The following is a 12,751-nucleotide window of genomic DNA, read 5'->3' on the forward strand; positions in this document are numbered from 1 at the left end:
ATTCAGTATCACTTTCATCATGACCCTACTGTTTGCTGAACATAAAGTATCACTTTCATCATGACCCCCCTGTTTGCTGAACATTCAGTATCACTTTCATCGTGACCCCCCTGTTTGCTGAACATAAAGTATCACTTTCATCATGACCCTACTGTTTGCTGAACATTCAGTATCACTTTCATCATGACCCTAAGAAGAAAACTGTCCAAGTTCCAAAGTGGTCGTTGTGGAACTTAACTTTATGTGAACCGTATGTAACTGACGCAGGCCCAGTACAGCTAGCTTCCTGATCAGGTCCACTCATCGCTGTTTAGTTGGCGGCCATCGAAACAGGAACTTGATCTCTGGCCCAGATCGAGCAGTCAGTGCTCGGCTAGCATGGTGCTCTTCAGCCGTTTAATAGTCAGGGGGGGGGGGGGGGGGATAGCAGCAAGTGTGTGTGTGTGTGTGTGTGTGTGTGTGTGTGTCGACAGCAGAGCATTTGCCTTGAAAGAACACGGAGTCTGCGCTGCGTGCTATCATTCTATAGAGTTAGTTTCCACTCAGGTAACCCTGTTAGTTACAACTGACCTAGTGACATAACTGCCGGGCCGGGGAATTTGACAGTTGTCGCACGATCGCGATCATTGGAGTGTTTTGGCAAACAGGAAGTAAGTAGAACCAAGACTGGCAGCACGCATGCGTTCAGATCGCAAGGCCTGAGCAAACTGACTCAGTGACAGTACTCCGCCAGAAAAAAAAAAGAAAAAGAAAAAAAGAAAAAAGAAAAAGAAAACAAACAAACAAACAAACCCAACAACAGAGGGTGGGCGTTGCGGGGTAGACGAAAGGGATTGAGACATGGGACACAACTGTTGGAAAAGAACTGAAGAGTTTAGCGACTGATAATGTCATTGATTTGAGAGTGCTTCTTTCCACGTTAATGCACATTTCAAGGCATTTTACCTTCAGTCCAGACCTTTCTACATCGGTTAAGATACAAACACAAGTTAGAAGATCCATCTTTTCCTAACCAGGTAAAAAAAAAAAAAGATATGTGCATAGATAGATAGATTTTTATGTATGTATGTATGTATGTATGAGCTTATATTATCACAGATTGACTTCAGTTTACAGTTGGGCCAATATCAAAGTGAGAACTGTATTCGGTTTCTCCAATGCAATGGGAAATCACTTTCAGCTTTTGAGAAGGACGATGACTCTCAAACTTGGAGGCAAAATTGCACTGGCTCTTAGTGCTGCAGCCTTTGGAGCTAGTTGGCCATTGGGAATCATCCCAACGCCGACTGTCTTAAACCCTCTTGGCCGAGAGAATGGGTATGTATGTAACTTGGGTAAGACACTCTCCACTATTATCAAATTCTAGCCCAGACAGTCGGGTCAGCAGTTACCACCTCTGCTGTCTGTTCTGATGGTCATAGTCGAAAACGACTGACTATGTATGTATGTATGTATAGGGTTATGTGCGTGCGTCTGTATGTATGAATTTGATAATAATAATAATAATAATTAATAATAATAATAATATTATTATTATGAGCATTTACGCCTAATAATATTATCATTATTATCATGAGCATTTACGCCTAATCTTGAAAATAAGCCCTAGGCGTTTACAAATGGAACACATATGTAAATATCAAAAAGGAAAAAATTGAATACAAGATACCAAACATTATCAAAAATTATTAGATTGTTGCGAAGATGAGTGACGGAAAGGCTGAGGAAGTTGATTCCAAAGAAAGGGGGCTTGGTATGAACAACTGCGTTGGTCATACGTTTTGGTTCGAGTAGGGAGGATCCAAAGCATACGGGTGTTAGAAGAAGAACGGAGTTGGCGTGAGGATTTGAAAGGATGAATGAGATCAGAAAGATAATGTGGACCAGAAGCCTCAATGGACTTGAAACAAAGAGAGACGACTTTGTAAGTGATTCTTTCTTGTACTGGGAGCCAGTGTAAAGCATGAAGAAGAGGAGAGACGTGATCAAAATTTAGAGGAACGAAAGACAAGACGAGCAGCACGGTTCTGGACTTCCTGAAGCCTAGCAATGAGGTAGCTGGGTGAACCGACAAGTATAGGGAATTACAATAATCCACGCGGGACAGTACAAAGACACTGGGGAGAGTTTTAGTTGAATCTTCAGTCAGGAGATGACGATATATGTATCTATGTATATTTACTCTGTAATTTCGCTGTGTATTCTGGTTTCCATCAAATATGTGAACCGTTTTCATGTGCAAGGCATTGTCAGAGTTTGAAAAGAAAAGAATGAACTTTTTTTTTCTTTCTTTCTTTTTTTCAAGGGAATGAAACAAAGGGAAAGACGGGCGCAATAGCCGAGTGGTTAAAGCGTTGGACTTTCAATCTGAGGGTCCCGGGTTCGAATCACGGTGACGGCGCCTGGTGGGTAAAGGGTGGAGATTTTTACGATCTCCCAGATCAACATATGTGCAGACCTGCTAGTGCCTGAACCCCCTTCGTGTGTATATGCAAGCAGAAGATCAAATACGCACGTTAAAGATCCTGTAATCCATGTCAGAAATCGGTGGGTTATGGAAACAAGAACATTCCCAGCATGCACACCCCCGAAAGCGGAGTATGACTGCCTATATGGCGGGGTGAAAACGGTCATACACGTAAAAGCCCACTCGTGTGCATACGAGTGAACGTGGGAGTTGCAGCCCACGAACGCAGAAGAAGAAGAAGAAGAAGAAAAACAAAGGGAAAGAACTAATGGAGAACGGCATGGACACCTGGATGGGGGAGGGGAGGGAGACAGGTACAAGACGGCACAAGACAGGCAGCAGTGGAGACCTCTGGCGGCGGCCTTGTGTGCCACAGGTCACAAAGATGATCAACAGACAGATGGCTGGAGAGTATAGCTTTAGCTGGTTGGAATTGTTCGCTCAATAGGACGCAACTTGCACAGTTCGACGAACATTCGTTTCAGATTGTGAGCAAACTATAATTTGGATCAATTGGTACGCAAGTCTTTGTTTTCGAGGATCATGTAATAGATAAGCAATGGATCCAGTCCCCGTCATATATACCTGTTTGGTCGATACTACATAATGTAAGACAAAACAAAACTACGAGCATGAAACTGGAAAACATCCCCCAACCCACCCACCCACACTGACACACTACTGTTACATAATGTATGGCATGAAAAAAATGTTATGGAAAAAGCAAATACTAGCAAGTATCAAGTCAACTTGATAAAGTGACAGAGAGACAGGCAGACAGATAGATTGACTCACACACACACACACACACACAACACACACACACACACACACACACAGAATGATAGCGGGTGTTGCACATACACACTTGAAACTTCACACACACACACACACACACACACACACACACACACACACACACACACACACACACACACACACACACACACACACACACACACACAAACACACACACACACGGGCACGCGCAAGCGCAAGCGCTTTGACACTGACACAAACTCTGTTGCTTAATCAAGTGTTTCTGTCAGTGCTGATCCTGCTCCAATGAACTTCCCCAATCATCGCCTGAATAAAACGCTGCCACGAAACCAGACCACGCACAGCTTGCGGGACCAACAGACCATCAACCATGAAGTTCAGCTGTGTGTATCTGAGCTGTTTTATGTTCATCCTTCTCTTCGTTTCTTGTCGACAACGGCGGCCTCCTCAGTACATGGGTAAGATTGATAATGCTGTGTGTTGTATTGGTTTGTACTGCACTGTACTGTACTGCGTTGAATTGGTTTGTACTGTACTGTACTGTATTGTGTTGAATTGCTTTGTGCTGTACTGTACTGTGTTGAATTTCTTTGTACTGTACTGTACTTTACTGTACTATGCTGTGTTGTATTGCGTTGTACTGTACTGTATTGTACTGTGTTGTATTACTTAGTACTGTACTATACTGTACTGTGTTGTATTGCGTTGTACTGTACTGTACTGTACTGTACTGTGTTGTTTTGTGTTGTGTTGTGTTGTGTTGTAACACTTTTCTGTCAAGACATATATATATTTTTTTCTTTTTCTCTCCGCAATTGCATTTGTTCGGCCGTCAAAGTGGATTTTTCTACAGAATTTTGTCAGGGGCAGCTCTTTTGATACCATGTTTTTTAACGTGCGCTAAGTGCATCAGTTCTGCACACGGGACTTCCGTTTATCGTCCCACCCGAATGACTAGCACCCAGCCCACCTCTCAAGGTCTAGTGCGAGGAGGGAGTAAAGATCCCGGACCGTACATACGACTCGAACCGTCGTACACTCGCTTCCTGGTCGGGCGTGTGACCACCGGGCCACTGCTCCATGTTCAGTGTGGGTGGATCGATCGTTTGTTTCTTTGATCGTTGACTTGTGGCACTGGAAGGTACCGCTGTTTTACGTGACTAATCAGCAGAGAGGGAAGCTGGTCGCGTTGCAGAAAGTGCGCTTGAGTGTGTGCGTCAAAACTGTGTGTGGAAATACTGGTGGTCATAGCAGGTTTTACTGATGGAGACGATGACTGCAGACGCCTGAAATGTTTTGTCAACGATGGCCTTAGCATCTCTTCGGCCGCTACCACTACTACTAGTTTCGATAGGAAAAACAAATCAAACTGCACGAAGGAAAAATTATTTTAAAAAAATGGGTGGCGCTGTTGTGTAGCGACGCGCTCTCCCCGGGAAGAACAGCCCGAATTTCACAGAGAGAAATCCTTTGTGATAAAAGGAGAAATACAAATACAAATACTACTACAACTACTATTTCTTCTTCTTCCTCCTCCTCCTCTTCCCCCTTCTTAACTCTTCTTCTTGTTCTTGTTCTTCTTCTTCTTCCCCCTCCTCCTCTTCCTTTTTAACTCTTCTTCTCCTCCTCACTCTGTGAAGAGTCGTCAGCGCACTGCCGACACAGAAGTTTTAGCGAGGCTATTGAATCTTGTTACGTGGCTACACAACGTAGTTTTCTTTTGCTTAAACTGATGTCAGCGGGAAATCTTGGTGTGGTCCAGCACTCATTTGGCACATGTTTTCGTTGGTAATAATGGTCAGTGTTTCTTACGCTAAGTGTCTAGCGATAAGACATCATTTCCATGGCTTGAAATCGTCTTTCTGAATCCGCCGTGAGGTTTCGTGTCTTCAAGAGAGGGTGGGGTGGGGGTGGGGGGCGTTTACTAGATATTCTACCAGTTGCAGTTTAACCCAAAATGGGGGCTGGGCATTTACAGGGTATTTTACTCCATGCACAGTTTTTAACCCAAAATAGGGTGGAGGTGGGGGTGTGGGGGGAGGGGAGGTTACAATGTATTTTACCTCATGCACAATTTTTAACCAAAAATAGTGGGGGGGGGGGGGGGTAACAATGCATTTTACCCCATGCACAGTTTATAACAAAAAATGGGAGGGGGGGGGGTACAATGTATTTTACCCCTGCACAGTTTATAACCCAAAATAGGTGTGTGTGTGTGTGGGGGGGGGGGGGGGGTTAGGGGGGTGAGGGGTGGGGGGTACAATGTATTTTACCCCTGCACAGTTTATAACCCAACATAGGGGGGGTGTGTGTGGGGGGGGGGGTTACAATGTATTTTATCCCATGCACAGTTTATAACCCAAAATAGGGGAAGGAGGGGGAATACAATGTATTTTTACCCATGCACAGATTTTAACCCAAAATGGGGGAAGGAAGGGGGTACAATGTATTTTACCCCATGCACAGTTTTTAACCCAAAATGGGGGAGATGGGGGTGGGGGTGGGGTTACAAGGTGTTTTCCCCAGCACAGTTTAAACAAAATGGGGGTTGGGCGTTTACTAGGTACTGAGGTATACTGGACGTTTACTAGGTACTGAGATATACTGGACGTTTACTAGGTATTGAGGTATACTGGACGTTTACAAGGTACTACGGTATACTGGACGTTTACAAGGTACTGAGATATACTGGACGTTTACTAGGTATTGAGGTATACTGGACGTTTACAAGGTACTACGGTATACTGGACGTTTACAAGGTACTAAGGTATACTGGACGTTTACAAGGTACTGAGATATACTGGACGTTTAATAGATACTGAGGTATACTGGGCGTTTGCAGTGCAGTCTACACAACAAGAGTAAAATACATGGAAGAATCACAAACATTTAAACAGAATACATACGAGTCACTGCTAAAAACAACAACAAGCCCCCTCTCTCCTCCGCCCCCAGCCCCCTCCCCCCAAAAAAACCCAAACAAACAAACAAACAAAAAACAACAACCCAAAACACACAAAGAAAACAAAACCACACCGCAATAACACAGTAACAGATTCTGGATAACTTTTCGAAGTACAAGGAAAAAGAAATGCACCAAACGCCCCACCCCCCACCCCCACCCCCTCCACGCCCACTTTCTCCCTGCCGATTTCCATCCAATTGTATGCTTGCAACAAAGTGCATGAGATGTCAATACTCCCCTTTTTTAAAAACTGTCTTGAATTCTTTTTTAAAACAAACGGCACGAGCTGAACAGTATTTGGACTGTAGAATATCAAAAATTATAAAGGAACAAAATTTCACATTTGGTATTCCTTCAGCTCGTGTACATGAACAGCGACACAGGAAGGATGTGATGCCAAGGAATTTACCATGTCCAACTGTTCAACAACATACTGAGGACGGCTCACATGTATTGTTCGACTGCAAAGCACTCACAGACCTTAGATTTTGTGTCCATATTTTTGAATATCTGATGGAAGCGTGTCTTATTTAATGTCATGCAAAACGTTTCTGGAACATACCCCTCTGACTTCCGGAACTATGTGTAAGTTTTGCAAAATAATCGCCTACTTCTGTACATAAAGAACACAAAAATTGAAACAATGCTCAAAAGTAGGTAAAAGTATGTCTTTTCTTGAAAGAAATTGAATGGAGAATATGATCACAAGGCTTAGATAAATCCCAATCAAGGGAAGATAATTAATTTTTTTAGAGAAAAAAGAAAGATACACAAAACATTTTGAGGGAAAAAAATCAAAGTCTGTGTATCTCATGCGTGGAATCGTGTTAAAATATCTGCAAATGTATTTAACACAAGTGCATATGTTGTTCAGTTTCCTGCATTATCATGTCGTTTTAAACATAAACACTCACATTCACCCACCCACCCACCTGCAAACACTGTCACACAGTATTACAACACAAAGCTTACCTACAAACACTGTCACACAGTATTACAACACAAAGCTGACCTACAAACACTGTCACACAGTATTACAACACAAAGCTGACCTACAAACACTGTCACACAGTATTACAACACAAAGCTGACCTGCGAACACTGTCACACAGTATTACAACACAAAGCTGACCTACAAACACTGTCACACAGTATTACAACACAAAGCTGACCTACAAACACTGTCACACAGTATTACAACACAAAGCTGACCTACAAACACTGTCACACAGTATTACAACACAAAGCTGACCTGCAAACACTGTCACACAGTATTACAACACAAAGCTGACCTACAAACACTGTCACACAGTATTACAACACAAAGCTGACCTACAAAACACTGTCACACAGTATTACAACACAAAGCTGACCTACAAACACTGTCACACAGTATTACAACACAAAGCTGACTTACAAACACTGTCACACAGTATGACAACACAAAGCTGACCTACAAACACTGTCACACAGTATTACAACACAAAGCTAAGTAGACAATGTTTTGGTTTAAAGCTTCCATCCGGATGGTTTCATAACAGATGAAAACCCCAAAACGAATGTTTCGAGCTAAAGCAAAACAAAAAAGGATCTTTTCTATACCCACTTCTAACACGACCCCGCCCCCTTCCTGTCGATGTCATTTGTAGCATGTAATCATCCTCAGGATTACCAGACTCACTTTAGCTGATCAACAATGATATCACTTTCGTTTTCTGTCACGTTTTCGAAGTTGCTATTCTCGACATTGTTCGGAAAATCAAACAAATTCTTGCCACCTCCTCTGTACCCTGCTTCCCGGCAGCCATGTTGACACGCTCAACAACTTTGTCGCTTTACAAAACGCAAGAAAGCACATCAAAATCGGGCCAGAAACTTGCTGGGATATTGCTTCGAACACACATCAAGGCAGTCGTTCGCCACCTGCCAGGAAGTAAGTGACTGGCTGGACTGTTGATAATACGGTTACCGCTAAAGCACGGATATGTCCGCGCTCGGAAGTGAAAAGCTTAAAAGCTTACACATTTGTCTCGCTTTCTGTACAAGGTACAGATAAAAAGATTAGAAATGGGCGACGAACAACATAATTAAGTTGTGGTGGGTTGCATTAGATCATAAGCAAAACTAGGAAGCAGCCAGTTTCTGAACCTTGGAAAATACGCAGTTGTGATTACGTCATCTGACGTGTGTGTTCAGATGAGGTTTCCTCCCTCCTCTCTCTCTCTCTCTCTCTCTCTCTCTCTCTCTCTCTGTGTGTGTGTGTGTGTGTGTGTGTGCGCGTGTGTGTGTTATTATTTACCATGCTTATGCCTTTATGTAGTATTGTGTTCGCAAGCTATGACTTTAAGCAGTATTGTGTAGTGCGTGCAATGACATATACGATGTAGTACTGTGTAGTGTAGACCCTGTTTCAGGGCGGGGACTGGATGAAAAAAAACGTGCACCAGCGCCAGTGCTTACCTATATATTATTCTCGAAAATAAAGAATTTTGTCTTGTCTTGTCTTGTCTTGTCTTGTCTCCCATGCACTCTCCTTCTAACTCCATTTTCTCTCTCCATCTCTCTCTCTCTCCTCCCCACCTCCTCTCTCCCTCCCACCATCTCTCTCTCTCCTCTCTCTCTCCTCTCTCTCTCTCCCCCCTCTCTCTCTCTCCCCTCTCTCTCTCTGTATCCTGTTTGTTGCATCCCATGTACTTTTAGAAAAACCAGATGGTAGATTGAACTTTTCCTGTTCTCACGCCCACGGCAACAAAAGGGTTGTCCCTGCCAAAATTCTGTCCGTTAAAAAACCCTTTTTATAGTAAAACAATAGGCCAACACTTTTTATTATTTTTTTTTTATCAATGAGTGGGGCTGTACTATGGCAACGCCCCCTCCCTGGGGAGAGCAGCTGGTATTTCACACAGAGAAATCCGTACAGTGCAATTCTATGCAATGCGATGCAATGCAATGCAATACAATACAATCAAATAAAATGCAATACAGTTAAATACAATGGAATACAATACAATAAAATACGATGCAATACAGTACAATACAATGCAATACAGTACAATACAATGCAATACAATACAATAAAATACAATGCAATGCGATACAATAAAATACAATACAATAAAATACAATGCAATACAATACAATACAATACAATACAATACAATACAATTCAATGAGGCCAGTAACACAGCGGACCATCCCACGCATTTCCTGTGTCTCAGCCCCCATATCCTGCTCACCCATTTCAGCTCTTCGATGCGTACAGCACACACACACACACACACACACACACACACACACACACACACACACACACACACACACACACACACACACACACACACACACACACACACAAGATTCAAAGATTCAAAGAAATTTAATCCTTTTGCCCCTTTTAGGGTGTGGAGGATACAATAACAATACATACTCATCAGTTGAATCGCAACTTCAGTCCAACGATGTCTCCGAAACACGCAAAAACGCGCACCCACGCAAGCCCCCCCCCCCCCCCCCCCCCCCCACACACACACACACACACACACTAATGATGATTAGCAACAAAACAAATAAAACTTAAACATACTGACAAGTATGTTTTAGATGTAACAAAAGTTACACAACCTTTCCAAGTTTTATGAATTTACTTAGATTAAGTTGTCTTTTCTTCCCAGCACTGAATAAATTGCATCAACCAAACATTGACATATGTGATTTATATTTATGTGGTATCAATTTATTTCGAATTACAGTATTTTGGGGACATTCTAAAACAAAAATGAAATTCATCCCCAACAGTACTCATATTACATTCCTTGCAAATTCTGTTTTCTGTTTTCGCCTTCTCTTCTTCCTATTTCGATCTGCAGTTTATGGTTACTGGAACGAAACTTTATCAGAGGATATATGTAAGTATGTGGAAGTTGTCACACACACACACACACACACACACACACACACACACACACACACACACACGTACACACACACACACACACACACACACACACACACACACACACACACTTCTCAGAAACCTGTGGGCATCATCTGTTCATTGAGATGATAGATTGCCAGCCACAACATTGCTTGAACGTTCGTGCCCCAATGGCTGACAACCCGGACGCTATAGTATAACCAGTGCAGGTCATGGCAATAGTACAATGGCTATAGTATAACCAGTGCAGGTCATGGCAATAGTACAATGGCTATAGTATGACCAGTGCAGGTCATGGCAATAGTACAATGGCTATAGTATGACCAGTGCAGGTCATGGCAATAGTACAATGGCTATAGTATGACCAGTGCAGGTCATGGCAATAGTACAGTGGCTATAGTATGACCAGTGCAGGTCATGGCAATAGTACAATGGCTATAGTATGACCAGTGCAGGTCATGGCAATAGTACAATGGCTATAGTATGACCAGTGCAGGTCATGGCAATAGTACAGTGGCTATAGTATGACCAGTGCAGGTCATGGCAATAGTACAATGGCTATAGTATGACCAATGCAGGTCCGATTCGCCTGTTCCCGTTTTGCCTACCAGCCATTCCCGTTTTGCCTATCGTGATCGTGTCGCCACACATGTAGGCCTCTTTAAAAATCAGAGTTTGACTCAATCCCGTTTTGCCTATCCATAATTCCCGTTTTGCCTACTGTGCTCATGACGCCAATCACGTAGGCCTCTTTAGAGTTTTACTATATCCTGTTTTGCCTACCCGCCATTCCCGTTTTGTCTACGGTGATCATGTCGCCACTCACATAGGCCTGTTGAGAGTTTGACTATATCCTGTTTTGCCTTACCGGCCATGAAATCATTGTATGAACTGGGGAAGGAGGTCTCAGAGTTTTTGGATGGAGCGTCTTATGCTTTTAAGTGTTGACTGACGAATCTGGGTGGGTGATTCGCCTGACAGTAATGGCACTGAGTCTGGACGGACGATGTGTTTGTGTATTTTGTGTGGCGTTACTTTCCTTTTTCACAACCGATTTCTCTGCGTGGAATTCGGGCTGCTCTCCCCATGAAGAGCGCGTCGCCACAGTGCAGCGCCACGCCTTTTTCTTTCTTTGTCTTTCTGCAGCTCCACTTGTTTTACGATCAAAGTGATTTTTTTTCAACACAATTTTGCAAGAGACAACCCCTTTCTTGCCGCGGGTTCTTTTACCTGCGCTAAGTACTTGTTGCACACGGGACCTCGATGATGATGATGATGATGGTGGTGGTGGTGATGATGATGATGATGATGATGGTAGTGGTGGTGATGCTGATACTGATGGTTATTTTGATGATGATGGTGATGATGATGATGATGATGCTGATGCTGAGGATGATTTTGATGATGCTGATGGTGCTGATGATGGTGGTGCTGATGGTGGTGGTGGTGGTGGTGATGATGATGGTGAAGATGATGGTGATGATGATGATGATGATGAAGATGATGGTGATGATGATGGTGATGATGATGAGGATGATGATGATGATGAAGATGATGGTGATGATGATGGTGATGATGATGAGGATGGTGGTGGTGGTGATGATGGTGATGATGCTGATGCTGAGGATGATTTTGATGCTGCTGATGGTGGTGGTGGTGGTGGTGATGATGATGGTGAAGATGATTATATTGATGATGATGATGATGATGATGACATAACTGGAGCCTCTTTTAACGAAGCGTGCCCGATTTGAATCTGTCCTGTTCGTTTCTGGCCAGTGACTCATTAGCGGGTGGTAAGTGGTTTTGCATACTAACAATTCAGTGCTGGCAAAATCTGCCCCGACGACAAGGAAGTTGCGATCATTATCGGTACTTCCTTGTGCGAGTTCTCGACCCCTCCCCCCACCTCTCTCTCTCTCTCTCTCTCTGTCTCTGTCTCCCACTCTCTATCTCTCCCTCCCTCTCTCTCCTCTCTTTCTCTCTGACTCATGAACGGGCTTGTATGTGTGTGTGTGTGTGTGTGTGTGTGTGTGTGTGTGTGTGTGTGTGTGTGTATCATGTGCGCGCATGCGTGCGCGCCGGGATGTGTGTGTGTTTGTGTGTGTGTGTGTGTGTGTGTGTGGGGGGTTATATGGGTATACGTATAATTATGTGTGGTCGTGCGGATGGGCGGATGGATAAACCCGTAAGGAGGGGGGCGTGGGGAGAGGGGGGGGGACGGCGGAGGGGGAAGGGAGAGGGGGCAGACAGACAGATCGCATTCGCAATGTGTTACCATTGTCCTTTACGTTCATCTGAATCTAATGTACTGTTTTTTTTTTCTAATACTCGATTGACCGCCGTTGATATATCCGTTACAGTTCACATCATCATGTGTAGCCTATGTAGTCATGTATATTCATCATATACATTTATGTTTATAAATGTTTTATTTCACTAACTTTTCTAACTAACTCGGTGCGCGCGGTCGCTGTGTGTGTGTGTGTGTGTGTGTGTGTGTGTGTGTGTGTGTGTGTGTGTGTGTGTGTGTGTGTGTGTGTGTTATCATCATTATCATTACTATTTTTATTTTAAATCATTATCATTCCTGGACGCACAGAAA

The 12,751-nt window shown here is 43.4% G+C and overlaps 1 protein-coding gene across 1 annotated transcript in view; it reads left to right on the plus strand.

Annotated features, from left to right (window-relative positions):
* Positions 1-3,550: 3,550 nt before the first annotated feature.
* LOC143299545 (uncharacterized) overlaps positions 3,551-12,751 on the plus strand; it is a 76,312-nt gene continuing 67,111 nt past the window's right edge. The window contains exons 1-2 of the mRNA XM_076612828.1: positions 3,551-3,705; positions 12,749-12,751. The exon at positions 12,749-12,751 is cut by the window's right edge and continues 240 nt beyond it. The gene's annotated coding sequence lies outside the window, so the exon portion shown is untranslated. The remainder of the gene's footprint in view (positions 3,706-12,748) is intronic.

This window comes from Babylonia areolata, chromosome 25 (genome assembly GCF_041734735.1).
Source record: "Babylonia areolata isolate BAREFJ2019XMU chromosome 25, ASM4173473v1, whole genome shotgun sequence".
In the NCBI taxonomy this organism is placed as follows: domain Eukaryota; kingdom Metazoa; phylum Mollusca; class Gastropoda; order Neogastropoda; family Buccinidae; genus Babylonia; species Babylonia areolata.